This window comes from Pinus tabuliformis, chromosome X (assembly GCF_031772625.1).
Source record: "Pinus tabuliformis cultivar Carrire ecotype Pingquan chromosome X, CPIR1, whole genome shotgun sequence".
NCBI classification, from domain to species: Eukaryota; Viridiplantae; Streptophyta; class Pinopsida; order Pinales; family Pinaceae; genus Pinus; species Pinus tabuliformis.
The window spans coordinates 384,575,081-384,593,146 of record NC_142308.1 but is presented as its reverse complement, the minus strand read 5'-3'; the positions used below and the strand labels follow the sequence as shown (position 1 = coordinate 384,593,146).

Sequence of the window (18,066 nt, the reverse complement as noted above, 5' to 3'; positions counted from 1 at the left end):
CTCCATATATATTCTAGCAAAATATTAATCAACTTATTTATAGATTCAATTTACCCATCCTATTAGATTAGTTATAAGATCTATAAAAGAAGGGCATCCTCTCTCATTGGTCGAGCCTTAAAATGCACACAACTCTCTTGAGGTCATTGTAGTGTGTCCCAAACTAGAATACAACTATCTGATAGATGTTGGAGGTGGTAAGTTCACAATAACAATGATTTTCGCTAGATCAACAAAAACATTGGAATAAACTTTTTGGATTGGCCGGAACCACTTCACGAATATCAAACTTACTCTTTGGGTATCCTATGCACTTTGAATAGGTTTGATTCTTGAAATTCTCCCTTAGTTAAACTAGCAATTGCACTCAAAGGTGAAAAGGAATGCCGATAGGAGGAGTGGAGAAATGTGGAAGGAAATAATCAAGCCAAATATATGGACAATGAAATACAATCAAAATTTGAGTTTTTATAGTGAGAAAGGAGTCAGTCGCTGTGCCCACCCTAATTTGAGCCATCGGTTGTACCTACCTTGCTCGAAATGAAGGCGACTCAAAAGTAGCCCACCAGACTGGTCCACCACAATAGCGATAACACTCATGACAATGGGAAACCACTAGTGCATTCTCCCATTTTTAACGCCATTGTAGTTTTCACTGGATTCTACGCTTGCAACTCCTTATCCATCAGACTCCATGTTCGGAATGGAATGGACCAAACTCTCAATGAAATTTATGCTACGAAACAATCTCCTCTCCTAGGTTAGCTTGTAACCAAAACATAATTATAATATAATTCCAAGAACAATATAGAACTCATTGGTTTAAACCACACAGGTCCAACTTTGGAATGCATGTGTTCATCGTAGGGCCAATGGAAATCATTAAATCCTTAATGGAGGGCGAGTTGTTTTTGTGTGTGTACTATTTTGGGTTCGACGTTTCTACAGATTGGAGTAGAATAACGGAAGACATAAGTTTCTCAAATTATTATGAAATGACACTTTATAATAAAATTAACTTATTTATACTAAGTGAAGACCCTCCTTATGGTGCTTTAGTGTTCAGTATCTACATTGAAGGAAGTTAAGATACTTTCATTTTGTCATATTGGTTTAGTAGGCACCCTATTGGGGTAGTTAGGGTTTAACTATGCTAGAGTGAGTTTGTGTAGTTTTTTATTCAACATTGCGTAGTATTCCATCCCATGTTGGCTTCGAAGAAATGGAAATATATGTGATCTTAATAAATTTGGGAGGAAACCCATCGAATTCAACTTTTGATTTTTTTGAAACAAGAAATAAGAGGCACTTTTTATGTTAAATTGGGTGAGGTACAATGACAATTCAGTGCAGAAGACAAGTATTCAATTTGCCACAAATTTGAAAAGAGGCAAAATGATTGTATCAAATTGGGATCATGGTGCAACACTATTAAAAATTTAATCAGGTTTTAGTGTGTGTTAGGAGGATCTTCGTTTGTTAAATAATTTATATGTAGGTCTTGTATTTTGCAGGGAGAATACAAACATGACCCTTGTTGAAGAGATATGCGCAAATAATAAAAGGGAAGGGTTATCAAGGGGCAAGTTTGTTTACGATATATGTCGATGTGAGGACAATTTAAATATTTTGAGATAATGGTGAGTGTTGCACCCTATATTTCAAGTACCGATAAGGCCTCACAAGTTGCAATCCCTCCTTTCTAGTTCTTCTAGCAGAGTATTGCATTTGATGCATATGATTTCTAGGTTCGATTTTTTAGTGCTAACTACTAATGTTGACCAATATTTGATGTAGATTCATTTATCCAACTGCAACAAAGGTTCTTTTCTTGCCCATCCAACTTGTTTCTGCATCCCTAACTTGCAAGATTGGAAGTAATCAGGCCCCAGCTTCATGTAAGTGTTGTGGTGGTAGAGGTATTCTTATTATATAGGCTCACCAAATGAAGGGCCTTCAAAGCTCAAATGAAGAAGAAAAAAACCAAAACTGTAACAAATATGTTAAAAAGGTAACACAGTGAAGATATATAAAAACTCATGGTCACACCAAGTACCGCTTATTGCCAAAAGACTAAGGAATTTGTAATGTTCTTTTGCATACATTTGATTTACCTCTTTAGCAACCGTAGATAAATTTCTTAAAGGTGTGGATGCCATAGGGACCAACCTCTCCAAAACTTGACCATGTCTCTGAACATCAATCCAACACTATATTAGAAACTAATAAGGATTAACCAAACAAAACAAACTATGAATTACCACACTACCATGTATAGTTTCTATTCTTAACAAGAGATGTCAATTCACATTATCATCTCCTTAATAGATTTAGCAGCACAAAGATGATGCATCCCAAGCTAGAATGATTAATTAATGGCAGTTTAGAGCATTATCACGCATCACCATCTATCCATACAAAGAGGAAAAAAACCAAGCCCCTTTAATATCCAAATAAGTAAAAGGCTGACAATTATACCAATGAAGAAAAAACTTGTCAAGCGAGATATTTTCCGCCCCACATCATCTCTTCATAGAGTTTAATTGCATTCAACCACCAATTTTTAATGTAGCATGAATAAATAACACAAGAATAGACAAAATAAACACAAAATCTTCTCATAGGAATATTTACAAATAACTGACAATAATCCTTCCCATAAATCACGGTATACATTCATATAATATGGATAAGGAGATGTGTCATTTTCTTTTGTTCTATTTTTTTGTCAAACATTGAATGATGAGTATTTAAAATGGTCAAAGTATCCAAAAATAGAGATAAGTCTGCATGCTCCTACAGTAAAAGACAAATTATCATAAGTACTAACTACATGCAACATAGTGATATTAAGATCCATAAACTCTCGCCATAATTAAGTAAATTGTTACAATGTAACTGATTTGCAGTAGATAACATTTCTTATATTTAATTTTTCTGATCAAACTCCATTTGTCCTATGTAGATAAGAATTAACCATTATATTATAAAAGCTAATTATTCAGTCCAACAATGAAAATTATAAGAAGATTCATAGGTATCACTAGGAACAATATTATTACTACTCATGGAACCACAAGTAGCAAAAGCTTTAATTTACAGCGCGAATTTGAATCCATTAAATTCAGTCATGTTCCTAGAGCCCAAAATCACTATGTAGATACCATTGCAAATAATATTCTAGATTAGCATTTATCACATGCATATACCAAGCCCTAAATATTTGGATTCATATTTCATTGGCATTTGCTTAGTTGCACATAAAAACCGACAATAGAGAGGATTTTAACATATTTTGGAATTCTTAACACATCCTTGCTTACAGTGTAGGATAAATATAACTAATCACAAGGATTAATAAGATTTTGTTTACTATGATAGGCAACATATGTTTCAGGATTTCATCCCAATTTAGCCTGAAAAATATCATGCTTCATCTTGATTAAAAAAATTGGACCACTGATACAAAGGAACAGTCAAATTATTACCCAAAAGATAAACAGTTGTTGGGTTGAGCAACAAAAAAGTGACAACATTATGTATGTTGTCATGCATCTATCACTAGAAGAAAGTGATGTTCTTGAGAGAAGAGAACCGATGCTAATTATATTTGGAGATGCCAAGAACGATGCCCGTATGGTTTCTCCTATTTGACACCTAAAGTCAAAAGAGATATGCGTTATGCAACAGCCAAAAGACGCTACAATAGAAGAATCAACATTAGATAGAAAGATAGCTTGGATATTTATCACAAATTTATGGTAAGAAGGCAATTGTTCAATAAGGGCAATGGTTGAAGGCTTGAAGCAATAGATAGATGATTGATAATAGAAACTGCAAAGAGAATTTATACATATAAAGGGTGAGATGGACAATAATTATCCTCAAAAGGGAGAGGCCCAATTCATCCAATGTCAATGTCATCTCAATTTGATCAACTTGATAACAGAGTTGACCTTGTTTATCCTTGGTGATTCAATAACTCTACTCAAGTCGAAATGCAACTTGGTTTAATGATTCAATAGAGAAACCTTATTGACTAGGATTTGACTAAGTTATTCAAAATTGAAATTGATTTGAACAAAGTCGAATATCTGTCTTGTTGACTTGATTCTATCAACTGAACCTAAACATGTAGAAATAAATATTTTTAGCAGAAATTTTTGGATGCCCTTAGAAAAAATTGATAGAAACCCGGGTTTTCCCTGGTTGCTCCAAGATATTGCTTATCTGGAGAGGGAGCGACCAAAACATATCAAAGTGGACAAAATAATGATCAAATAAGGGGAGAAAGTGGACGGTTCTACACTTCCAAGTATTGTTTCTAAAAAAATGAAAAACAATCGATAAACTTACCAGCATAGTCACCCTTTTAATGCTCACTAATAACTTATGTATTTCTTCAAAAAAAAGGCTCCTTATACCAAACCCTAAGTATTTGAATTCATCTTTCATTGCCATTTGCTTAGTTACACATAAAAACCAACAACATAGGGGATTTTAGCATAGATAAATATAACCAAGCACAAGGACTAATGAGAATTTGTTTACTATGATAGGCAACATATGTTTCAGGATTTCATCCCCATTTAACCTGAAAAATATCATTCTTCACCCTGATTAAAAAAATTGGACCACTGATACATAGGAACACTATTATTACTACTCATGGACAACTTCCATTGAGATACGTCGATGGATTTTTCCTTAAGTCATTAACGTATTTGGTAACGAGGAACTTTTGATGCATACCATTAAAAATTTAATAAGTGAATGAATGGTAATGTTTATTTTAGAACATCATACACAAATATTTTGATGTACAAGGTAAAATGTCAAATTCAACTCTAACCAACAACCCTCTGTGAAACCTTTAGGTTAGTGTATAATGATACTTACATGAAAAGTGAATATTGCAGTGTCATTAACACTTTATAGTTTAATGTTATTAATGTGTAGATTTACTTAAAAATTATATTAGGTTATTAATATTTAGATTTACCTAACAACTATATTATTAAGAGATTATGTGGTAATATTATTAATTTTTTTTATCTATTTTATTTAGAAAATTTATTTGGTAAATGAAAGTTTGTTGGTGTTATGGAATTTATTTTCTTGTTAATAATGTTTCCAAAATTTTAATTTAGTTATCAATAATTATTAGGTGGATAGTAGAGATTAAAATTTATTTTCTTGTTAATAATGTTTCCAAATTTTTAATTTAGTTATCAATAATTACTAGGTGGACAGTAGAGATTTAATCTCTACTAAATATCCATGTTATATTTTTAATAGTAGGCAGAATAAAAAGTTAATATTTATCTCAAAGATAGTTATGTCTTTTTTCTTCAATTTAATTAAAAAAAATGTCATATCCACCCATGTCATTGATTTTTTATTACTTATTCTAAACATATATATGTTTAACTCATATATTATTTTTTTCTAATAAATAATATAATATTTTGAAATAAAGTTATAATTTAGTTAATTTTTATGATTTTTTAAATTTTGATAATGCTAGATGGGTTATTTTTTTTAGTAAGCTAATGTGCTTTTAATTAATAAAAAAATAAGTTGCATCCATAGTTTTTTCAGCACTAGGTAAACTAAACAAGTGGTGAAAGAAAAGTATTTTAGTCCCAAAGACATAGTAATAAACTGCTAGACTACCAATAGCATTATTGAGCAAACTAGAGACTTAATAACAAGCCCTAAACATGAAGGCCTACACAAAAATAGATCGTCATAGCAAAAAGATAAATAGAAAACATCATAACAACATCCATAAAGGTGAACTATGAACATCCCTCAACCTAGTTCAAGCGCTTGCATCTTGAGAGACACCCTAATTGAGAAATAATATAAAATGTATTTTAAGGAAAGTGTCTTGATACATATCTATTATGAGTTGATCTTTATAAATTTTTACTAACCATTAATTTATATGATTAACTATTTATCAATATAGTTAATATTATTTAATTTCTTTTAATTAAAACTCAAACTCTAATATAATACTATTATAAATAATATATTTAATATAAAATTCTTCTTATAAATAATAATATATATTTATTACTATGTTATAAATTTATATAAAAAAAATAATATATAAAAAAATTAATATCTTATTACAAAAATTTTAAAATAATTCAATGTCTATCTTGACAATGATTTACATTATCTAATTATCTAATTATGTTATGTGAGTGACTGGTTAGCCATCTAAGATAAATGAAAATAATTTAAATTTAAGATATTACCAAAACAATATTAACTTCAAAACTACCACATACTTCATAATTAAAAAATATTATCCAAAAGAGGAAAACCAAGAAACAATAACTAAAATTCTAACAAATTTATTATTATAATTTCCTAGAAAAAAATCTATCATACAGTAACCCAAAGAAGTAAGAAAGCAACAGTTAAAAACTTAAAATGAAAGAACATTTAGGTTTCATGTTAAGAGAGAAGACACTGCCCTCATACATAATTTACTCATTTATTTTAAATTTTAAAAATGCAAAAAAAAATATATTAGCAAGTCCTTGTGATTCTGATAGATTTATTGTTATATTTTCATAGAAAATTTATTTTATAGTAGCCAAAAAAATAAGAAAGCAGCCTTTAGAAAAGTAAAATGAAATGACACTTAGGTTTTATGTTAAAAGAGAAGACACTACCCTCCTACATAATTTACTCATTTATCTTAAAATTCAAAAAAGGCAAAAAACATATTGGCAAGTCCTTGTATATCCAAAAATAAATGTTGATAACTATAAACAACAATAAACATAAATTACAAAAAATAATAAATATTAAAAAGATAAATAAAGCCAGGACTAAGAGGTTTCATGCGCAGAGAAAAGACACTGCCATCATACATCTACTGCTCATTCATCTCAAACTCAAAGTGAGTGAAGAGAAGAGGTGAGATATATAAAGACGGTGTCGTCTCTTCTGCGTACAAAACACAGAACGCCCTCCTCTTCTCCACTATTATCTTGTCACCGGCCTGTGAAACACACAGACACCCCTCCCTCTTTATAAGTTTTCAATTTTTAGTTAGTCATTAGAACGCCTAATTTCATCCCCCGAATTATTCGTAATGACTCAGCCATATTCAATGAACAACTGTTTGTCACTCGCAACTTAAAACTAGCAATTGCCCCAAAAGGTGCAAATAGAGGCCGATAGAAATGTTAAATTGAAAGAATTGTATTTTGGTTCAAAATAATAAATATTATAATAATTCAATCATTCAAACTAAACTTAGTCAATAAATTGCCCAAAATAAAATAAATCCTTAATCAAAATTATACAAATTATTATTTTTAGTTTCTACGATTCCATTACAGCTCTAGCACATATATAAAGATACACAAAGTAAAGTATTGAAACATGAATATATTCTCATAATAACTCTGGGTTGGAGATACTGCCATAATTCGACAGCAAGAAATCAATCAGCAATATATTCTCTCATAATCATTCTAGGTTGGAGATACCGCTACCTCTATTCTATGTTTCTAAAGCAAAATTCCTGCACATTCCACACTATCAGTGTAAGTTATTATATTCATAATAGCCCCAAGCAACTTCTTAAAATCTCAATTCACAACTCCAGCAACATAATACTTTTCCTAAACATTTCCTTGAATGAAAAGATACATCCTCCCAAGGTATGTCCAAAGTATGACAAATGAACAACACTGAATAATTTCAAATATATATCAAAGCAATACAAACATAGCAAGCCACTAGGCCCATCACTTTAGCCATCTTTACAGTCAACTATGAGAACACTAACCTAACAATAGTTGATCATACAACTCAAAAAAATGAAAATAATGTTCATGCTAAATTCTCATAATTTTTATCTTTTACTTTTTGTTAAAAACTCCCCAGAATAGGACAAATGCAAGTTTCATAATCATTAACTTGTAAGATTGGTCACAAGTTTATTTGAAGCGTAGTCCAGAGGGTTGTAGGGGTCTTTACACTGGGCGACACCATCATGCACATGGCATCCAGCGATGGACAACGAAGGTGATCTTTAGAACAGAAAGTCTTGATTTAACACGGCCACTTTGATAGTGACAACGTGATCATCCAGTGAAAGAAGAACCAGATCATGCCAAGAGGGGTGACCACGGTTTAATTAAAATGTAATTACAGACCCAATTAGAAAGTTCCACCTACTCTATGCCTACGGTATCCCTGAGATGAGAAAGAATGAAATTGGTTATAGATCAAGAATCCACGGGCATCACTCTGAGTTTGAGATACCACATCTATTCTATGTTTCTAAAGCAAAATTCCTGCACATTCCAAACTATCAGTATAATTTATTATATCCACAATAGCCCCAAGCAACTTTTTAAAATCTCAATTCACAACTCCAGCAACATAATACTTTTCCTAAACATTTCCTTGAATGAAAAGATATATCCGCCCAACGTATGTCCAAAGTATGACAAATGAACAGCACTAAATAATTTCAAATATATATCAAAGCAATACAAACATAGCAAGCCACTAAGCCCAGTACTTCAACCATCTTTACAGTCAACTATGAGAACACTCACCTAACAATAGTTGATCATACAACTCAAAAAAATGAAAATAATGTTCATGCTAAATTCTCATAATTTTGATCTTTTACTTTTCTTTTTCTCCCACCTTGACGTATAACACAATAACAATCATATGATCGACATAAAGCTCTCTCTGCAACTTAGTCATCCCCAATAATTAACTACTGGAAATTTTGAAAAAATAATTAGATAACTCACGTCATGCTTTGATCACTATTAAAAAAAACTACTTTTCTAATCACGTTGAAGAAAATCAAATCATTCATCAAACATTGGAAGCAAATTGACACAAAATATCTTAATATTGACTCAGAATCAAAGGTTTTCTTTTCATTTTTTTCTTATTTTCTTAATCCGTCAACTCCAAAGAGAACCTGATAGGACAAAAGTTGATCCTACACTAGCCACAATTTGTTTTAATGTAGCGAAAATCCCTTGGAGAAAATACTCAAATGCTCTCAACAATTACTCAAAAACCAACGAATGCTCTCACAGTAATAGCAATTGCCACCACTGGGCACGCAGCTTTTCAGAAACCACTCTAGACAATATCCATTGTCAGCCCATCATCACAAATCAGTGTTTTCATGTCAAAAGTTTGGATTTAAATTAAATATCTACTCAGGCAGTCTAAATTGGATGATAGTCGTCTGCAACCACATCCATGAACTTTCGTCCCAGAGAACGAGAGTACCTGAATTGAAATCAAAGGAAGAGAAAAAACTGCACGACTTAAAATTCAACCTGCAATGGTTTATGGCATTGCCGTGCTGACATAGAGTTTGGAATGCAGGACACTTCATCTCCTTCAGCATTTCCTCTTCCTCCTATTTAACAAATGGCAATTCTTCTTTTCTTTTCACTTTTTTTTCCATCAATTTTCTCTTAGAGCAGACAAGCCAAAGGTTTACCCAAAAACCCATTCTCTCTTAAATATACCCTTTTGGTACGAGTTTTGACTCGCATTTTTTCATTTTCTATTGCAGAACTTTTTGAGAATGTTTATATTTTTATCTTTTGACTATATTGAGGAGATCATAGACGAAGATTTGTGAACAACCCTCAACTTGCTTGTTGACACACTCCACTGACTCCTGGTATTTTGCCTTACTAATGGCTATAATAAAAAAAAGCCATTCATAACCCAACTGATTCTTTCGTTTCAACAAAAACCCCATTGTTATGGATGTTCCTAGTTTATCCTCCATATGAAGAACCATGTGAAAGGAAAAAATCATAATCTGGATGTTTCACCTGATGTAATCTCAACCATTGATCAGCTGACTGAAACAAAGAGTTAGCCTGCTGTCGTTCACAGTTGCCATTAGTACTCCACACTGTCCCCTTCAACTTGTAAGAAGCTAGACCAAATACTGGTAAAGCTATCTTTGGAGAACCCCCAGAATTGCTTATCGGAGTGACAGGAACACTTTTCCCTCCAGTACTTACATGAATACTGCCACCATCTGCCAAAACATCAGTTAGAGATCAAATGCGGAGTGAGAAAATCAGAATTCAAAAAGCATCAACATGCTTTACTGATATGAAAACTATGTGAACAAAGTAGCAACAAGATGGAGGGAAAGAAAATAGAAAACAGATGAATCAAACCTTTTAGTGGAGTTGAAAGGGAATGAAAAGTTAGGAAGCAGGCAGCCAGGTCTCGCAAGGTTGGACCTGTTGGTATCCTGTATATCGGGTACCTGTAAGGAAATTCTTGTTTTAATTAGATAGCGGTAGATAATGAAAATTCATCTAGACGTTACTGATCGCATTGAACAAAATCCAATAGAACAGGAATGCTTAATAACTAACTGGCCTCCACACCAACTTAATCAAGGATTGCACAAGTATAATTGATGGCATACCAAGCAACCGATAGCCAACTGATTGGCAACAGATCAATGCTTCTTAAGGTTTTCAGCTGTGGAAAGTCCTTGGCAAGATCTCCAATCTGCAACATCCAGTTAACAGATATTAATTTTAACCTCGCAATTGAAACTACACCATGAAATAAAACATTCCTCAAAATAAATGCATAACCGAATCTTACCTTGTCAGCCAGAGGTTCACGACTATATGGAGTTGCTCGCTCAAAATATTGAAATGAAGGGCAACTGCTTCCTTCACCATCATCACTAGAAAAGCCTTTTTGTGCAGCTTTAGAGTGACTTCTATTGCCCCACCATATTTTGAGTCTCACTCTGCTTCATCACTACTACTACTACCTTCACTACCTGTATCTCTATAATCATCACTTGCATCACTCTCCTCACCAGGGGACCTGCAAAAAAAAACAGAGCATGTTCAGGACTCAACTGAGCCAGCATGAATCACGTGTCCAAACGTTATCAAGTTTTAAATGATATTGCTCCAATTAAAGACATGTGCATTAACACTGAATTGTGACAGGCAAAATCTTGTCTCAGATATGACACAACTGATATAGAGAGCCGCCGAAGCATGCAATATTTTCATCGTCTGGAGCAACATTAGAGCAGAATCGTTTGCAAAGATAGATTTCTCCAAAAAAAAAAATTGTTAAACAACAGGAGATAAATTGTTACAGTTAAAACAACAGGAGCTACGGTGTATATTATGCCTTATTTACCATATTATTATTATACAAAAGCATTCGGCTGTGGTCAGATTTACGAAAAATTTAAGGAACCTCCCTTTGACATGACTTGCTATGAAAATAACTGGTGAATTGGATAATCTACCTGGTGCCAATATTAGGTCCAGAAAGGTGAGTGTAAAGTTGAATGGCAGAAAGAGACGGTACATAATACTGCATACCAGTGTCGCTTCTATTCAACACTATCGGTACTCCAGCACCATATGCACTCCACTCATTGAATGACTCCCACAGATCACCAAGACTGAAGAAGGGCATGGATTTGGCTTCAGAATCCCTCCATCCTTTCATGAATGTCTGTGAAACCAAGAATTATTCCTATTATCAATGAAGAGCCAATGACAGAACAGCTAGAAAACATTGTGTTGTTAAAAATACAGGGTTCATAACAGAAGATATCAAAATCCTAAAATGCAAAATGCAAACTGCCGATAAAGGTTATACAAGATTTACAATGACAGTCATATGATATTACTTTTCAATTTTCAACATAAAATTTCCCTAACAAAAGAGAAATCAAGCACTTCAGATCACATCCTTAAATCACAATCAGAATTTGAAATTCTTTCGCAGTGATATTTTTGGCTAAATTGTTAAATGGATTATCCTTTCTAGTCATCTTTTCCAACATCACTTCGCCATGCAAACAATAAAGATGCAATTAGCCATGCTGGTAATTCTATGGAGATGGATTGTTCAAATAGTGCGCACATATATATATATATATATATATATATATACACACACACACACAACACACACACATACACACAATTAGCCATGCACACACACACACACACACACACACACACACACACATACACATATATATATATACATATACATATATATATATATATATATATATATATATATATATATATATATTCTGCTATATTGGCGGAAGAGAGTCCTTTTTTTCAAAACAGAGGAAAATGAATTCTCTTTATTTGTTCAGGTTGTTCTTCGTTGTAGAAATGGATCGGCCTTTGTAATCTTTTTTAATAAAATTTGAGCTAATCTACACCTCATAAATAATTGAGACTTTTATTCACTGACCCATTTTAACTTTTCTGTTTACTATCTTATAAATACCTATGGAACAAAAATCTATATATACAAATATTTCCATAAATCATAACATCTCATCCCTGCCATATACCTAAGCATGCCACAGCCTCACCAACTTAAAGGCTGCTTCAATATATCATAGCATTTCATCCCTGCCCCATACCTAAGCATGCCACAGCCTCACCAGCTTAAAATCTGCTTCTATTAATCATGTCTCATCACTGCCCCATACCGAAGCCAGGCTCACCAACTTAAAATCGGCTTCAATAAATCATGACATTTCATCCCCGCCCCATACTTAAGCATGCCAAAGCCTCACCAGCTTAAAATCTGCTTCTATAAATCATGTCCCATCCCTGCCCCATACCTAAGCATGCCACAGCCTCACCAACTTAAAATCTGCAGAAATTTAACTGTGAGATGAACAAGCTATGGCCTGTTGGTAATTTTAATCTCGGTTGGGTCGTCTCATCCCAAAACGTTTGCTGGTGCTTCAAATGCAATGATAAATAAACATAAATAATCAGCTTTTAAAAAGGTGTATATTCAATATGGTGAGTTAAAATAAAATTAGATGGTGATCCTATTTAATTTGCCTTGCTAATGTGATTCTATTCTCTTAGGAGAATTTTCCATCTCAATGAATGTTATCATGTTGCCTTTGTTTTTCCTAGTAAACAGTGTTTTCATTCACCAGGAATATTTTTCTTCATGGATCTGCATTTAGCTTTAAATTAATTAAAGTTTACAATGGCATATTCCGGACACTGAGAGATGGACCAACACATGACAAATTCCAATCTTGGATTCAAAGTGATGCCAGACTTCTCTTTTGCCTTCAACAACAAATTTTTTTCAGAACGCAAACTGCCGATAGAGCTTATGCAATATTTACAAAGACAGTCATATGATATTTCTTTCCAATTACATAATAAAATTTCCCTAACATAGGAGAAATCAAGTACTTCAGATCACATCCTTAAATCACACATCAGAATTTGAATTTTGAAATTCTTTCACAGTGATATATTTGGCTAAATTGTTAAATGGACTATACCTTCTAATCATCTTTTTCTACATCACTTTTCCATGCAGACAATAAGGATGCAATTAGCCATGTTGGTAATGGTGCTTCTAGAATCTAGAGTTCGCATATATATATATATATATATATATATATATATATATATATATATATATATATATATATATATATATATATATATATATATATATATATATTTTGATTTCCATTATTTGCTCAGTTTCTTCTTTCTTTTTCTTAGAAATTGATTTCCATTATCTGTTCAGTTTGTTCTTTTTTGTAAAAATGGCCTGGTCCTTGTAACACTTCTCCTTAAGATTTGAATTAATAATCTATGGGACTAAACCTCACACAAACTAAGTAATCTACAACATTTCTATTCACAACCCCATTTTTCCTTGACATCTCATCCCTGCCGTATGCCTAAGCATGCCAAAGCCTCACCAACTTGAAATCTGCTTCCATAAATCATATTTCATCCCTACCCATACCTATGCCACAGCCTCACCAGCTTAAAATCTGCTTCTATAAATTAGGACATCTCATCCCTGCCCCATACCTAAGCATGCCACAGCCTCACCAAATTAAAATCTGCAGAAATTACACTGTGGGACGAACAAGCTATAGCCTCTTAGTAATTTTAATCTCTGTTGGGCCATCACATCCCAATGCTTTTTCTGTAGCTTCAAATACAGTGATAAATAAACACAAATAATCAGCTTTTAATATAGAAGGTACAGATTCAATATGGTGAGTTTACAATTACAATAGATCCTATTTAATTTGCCGGGCGAGTGTGATTCTTGTCTCTACATGATTTTCCATCTCAATAAATGTTTTCATGTTGTCTGTGTTTTTTCTAGAAAATAATGCTTTCATTAACCATGAATATTTTCTTCATGGATATGAATTAGATTTAAATTAATGAAAATTTACAATGGCAGATTCCGGACACCGAAATATGGGCCAACATATGAAAATTTCCACTTTGGGGTCAAATGTGATGCCAGACTTCTTTTTTGCCTTCGACAACAAAATTTTTTCAGACCGCAAGCTGCTGATAGAGGTTATGCCAGATTTACAAAGAACAGTCATATGGTATTATTTTTCAATTTCATAATCAGATTTCCCTAACAAAAGAGAAATCAAGTACTTTGTAGAAGATAATTGTTCGGGTTTTCCCAATTGTGGGGTTTTGTCCTAGCGTGGAGCCTATATCTTGTGTTTATTATCTCTTGTGATCTTCATGCTTATATTTTGGCAATTGTTTGATGAAGAAAAAGAACACAGAATTTAAAAAGAAGCCAACAAAATTCACAAGTAATTATCAAGTAAGGAAAATCAACCTTCATCTACAATTTCCTTGATTTTCCAACATGGTTTGAGAGCTAAGGTTACTGGAAGATGGTTTGAAGATCACTTTATGTTGGCATTTTGCCTGAAAGACATTCTTGCAGCGGGTTCATCATTGTTGAAGCAGTCATCACTCCCTTTGATAAAGATCATTATCATATGTCTGCAACACCCCGCTAAAAGAAGGTATGAAAAGAAGGTCAGAAGCCATGTGAAATAAACATGTGCCCTTTTTAAAATAAAAATATAATAACTTCTAAATAAAAATACTAAATCTATCTATTCCAATCTCCAAAATAAACTATTTATTAATAAACAAGCCTAACATTACTAGGGATAAAATAAATACACTTGGAATACTAGAAAATTATCGGAAATAGACTGGAGGCTCATCACAATAGGGTTTCAAAGCAAGTACCTTGGGCAGATACTGAAGAGGAACTGCTGGTGTTGTAGATTCCAGACAACGATCCAGATTACAACAGCACGCCTTCCTTCCAGAAGCGGCAGAAACAGGGGAAGACACGGCCCTTGAACAAGCGTCTTAAATGGTTGTTTAATAAAAGACTAACCAACTGCCTTGCCTCTAACAAAGACTTTTTTGGATCTGTTGCACCTTCAAGCTCATCCAAGCCACTGTCATGAAATTGAGTATCTGCAAAAGATTCTAGCAATTTCAAATCAACCTCAATTCCCATAACAACATTTGTATTGAACCGCTTTATTTGTGTAGCTTAATTACCGGCTATAACAGCCATTGGAGTTAGTATGAACTTAAATGTAAACTGGAGGCAATATCAGCAATGAACAGGCAGATCAGGCAGAATATGGTGATTTTTGTAAATTTAGGTTAAAATCATTTTTTATTTTAAAGAAAACTTAAAGCTATCTTGATTGAATGAGAGGTCTTCAAATTTAAATTTAGAAGAAACAGGTTAACCCTCTGAGACGCAGAGATATCTGGCATGCTTAAAAAACTAAGCAAAAGGAAGAGGGCATTTAACTCAAATTTAGAAGATAGGTTAATCTTCAGACGCAGAGACATCCGGGGCGAGTAAAAATTTAAGCAACCTATGTTTCCATAGATTTATTTAAAAGAAAGAAAAAATAATTTCAAAAGACTATAGCAGAAGAAGAATTTAAGGTTTGTGGCTGAAAAGAAAACAGTGTTAATAATCTAAGCAAGAAGAAGAAGGCATTTAACTCAAATTTAGAAGATAAGTTAATCCTCAGACGCAGAGACACTTGGCGCGAGTAAAAAATTAAGCAACCTATGGTTTCATAGATTCATTTAAAAGAAACAACAGTAATTTCAAGAGACTCTAGCAGAAGCAGATGCAGGATTTAGGGTTTGCGGCTGAAAGGAAAACAATGTAGGAGTGTGAAGGGACAAAATTTGACGGTAAAATTGAGATAAAGTTCAGAAAATTACAGAGCTGAGTATAACGATATTTACCTTGGAAAGAACTTTGAGGTGGAAGCCCGAAGCAAGTGAAGGGAGGAAGACGTCTCTGGCGGAAGCTTCTTGCACTGAAAGAAAGCGCCTGTTCCTCGTCCAATTATTAAATAAAAATCAGTCCAGTTCAGGCATTTCACCTACTCTGTCATATTGTGAGAAATAAAGGAAGGTGGTGTCTCGAAACCCCCATCGCTGCTAACTTTAAACTGCCTTCTCAGTAATTTGTAACGTTTTGTTTCAAAAGACTCTAGCAGAAGCAGACGCAGGATTTAGGGTTTGCGGCCCAGATGACCCCGAAGTCCCTGGGAAGAATCCCATAGTCATTTTCGCAAAATGCGCTAAACTCGAATCCTGCGACGCACCGCTGCTATAACCTTTAGTTTTGGTCTGTACTTAGTGTGGTGGATGGATGAGAAAATAAGTATAGAGACGTCAGCAAATTGCTCCAATCAGGATGTATCCCATTCAAAGCCATAACAAAAAGTTTTACACAAAATAGACTCTTGCAGTTAATACCTTGCACAGATAAATATTTGTATCATAAAGTTTGAACACAAGTTGAAAAGGACATATTCAACTAAGAAAATACAGCACTTGGCCCTAAGTTCCTTTCTGCTGAGTGCTGCGCTGTTCGAGCATAAGCTCGATAGCCTATCCTTTAAAGCGCTTAACGAAATATAGCAGCCGAGAAATATAACAGCCGTAAGTGTCTAAAATCCTTAAAAATAGCTTGATCTGATCTGCATAGCAAAAGCCGCCATTTTCCAGCCAAATTTCATCGTTGAAATGCTAAATTAATTTGTCCCGGACGGCTATTGAATAAGTCACAGACACTTCGAGCTCTAACAAGCCATATATAACCAAAATTCGCTATAGAGAGGCTAAATCTTTGGCTCAAACGATCTCCAGTAACAAATTGAAGGTGAAATGACCCATTTTCCAAACAAATTTTACCAATGAAATCTAAAGTTTTATACCATCTCCAAATTCTTCCAAGAAAAGAATTTACCATTAATAACAAAGCAGTGTATAATAATTCAAGAGCACATACTGTCGCAGAAGCGCTTGAGGTTGATCGAGGTGCTCCTTGCAATTCGTTGAATCGACCAGCATAAAAAAGGCATGGAAGAAAAGGAAATTGCTGAAACCAGTCTCTCTCAAGGCCCCCTCTCTCTCTGAATTCGAGAAAAGCAAGAAATCTTGCAGATTCTTTGAATCTATGGTCTCATCAACACCTCCGAAAGGCCGAACGGCTGCTAAATCCCGAATCCCAAATCCCAACCTCAATCCCTATCCATCAGACAAAGAAATCACCGAGGTCGAACCCACAACATCGCCCTTATAAACAAAGAACACAGGATTTCCTGTAAGATTGGCAGACGAACGCCCTTATAAACAAAGAACACAGGATTTCCTGTAAGATTGGCAGACGAACGCCCTTATAAACAAAGAACACAGGATTTCCTGTAAGATTGGCAGACGAGTTATTGCAGCAGGTCGTGGAAGAGCAGTGGAAGAGCACAACGCGGAAAGCAGTTTTGGTGAGGGAGGAATAGTCCGAGAACCTAGGCTAGATGTCAATTAAACAGATTCCAATGTCGCTGAATGTAGACGCCACGTGTCAACGTTAGAGACAAAAGGACGACGAAAGTCTCTTTCAAAGGAAGGCCTATCGGCCTAAAAATGTACGAGTCCCAAAAAAATTGGGCTTTTATGGTTCGTATATCGATGACTCCGAGTGGCCGATGCCGTGTGGATATTAGAAGCCAGGGGCGAATTTTAAACCGACTGTGATTCTAATAAATTTATTATTATGTTTCACAGAAAATCTATTTTATAGTAGCCAAAAAAATATTTCTGGTCAATTGAGAGTTGGTTATGGTGAATTTGTGAT

General features: G+C 33.9%; 1 pseudogene; it reads right to left on the bottom strand.

Moving 5' to 3' along the window:
* Nucleotides 1-8,910: 8,910 nt before the first annotated feature.
* LOC149140144 (uncharacterized) lies at nt 8,911-17,128 on the bottom strand (annotated as a pseudogene).
* Between the last annotated feature and the right edge of the window lie 938 nt (nt 17,129-18,066).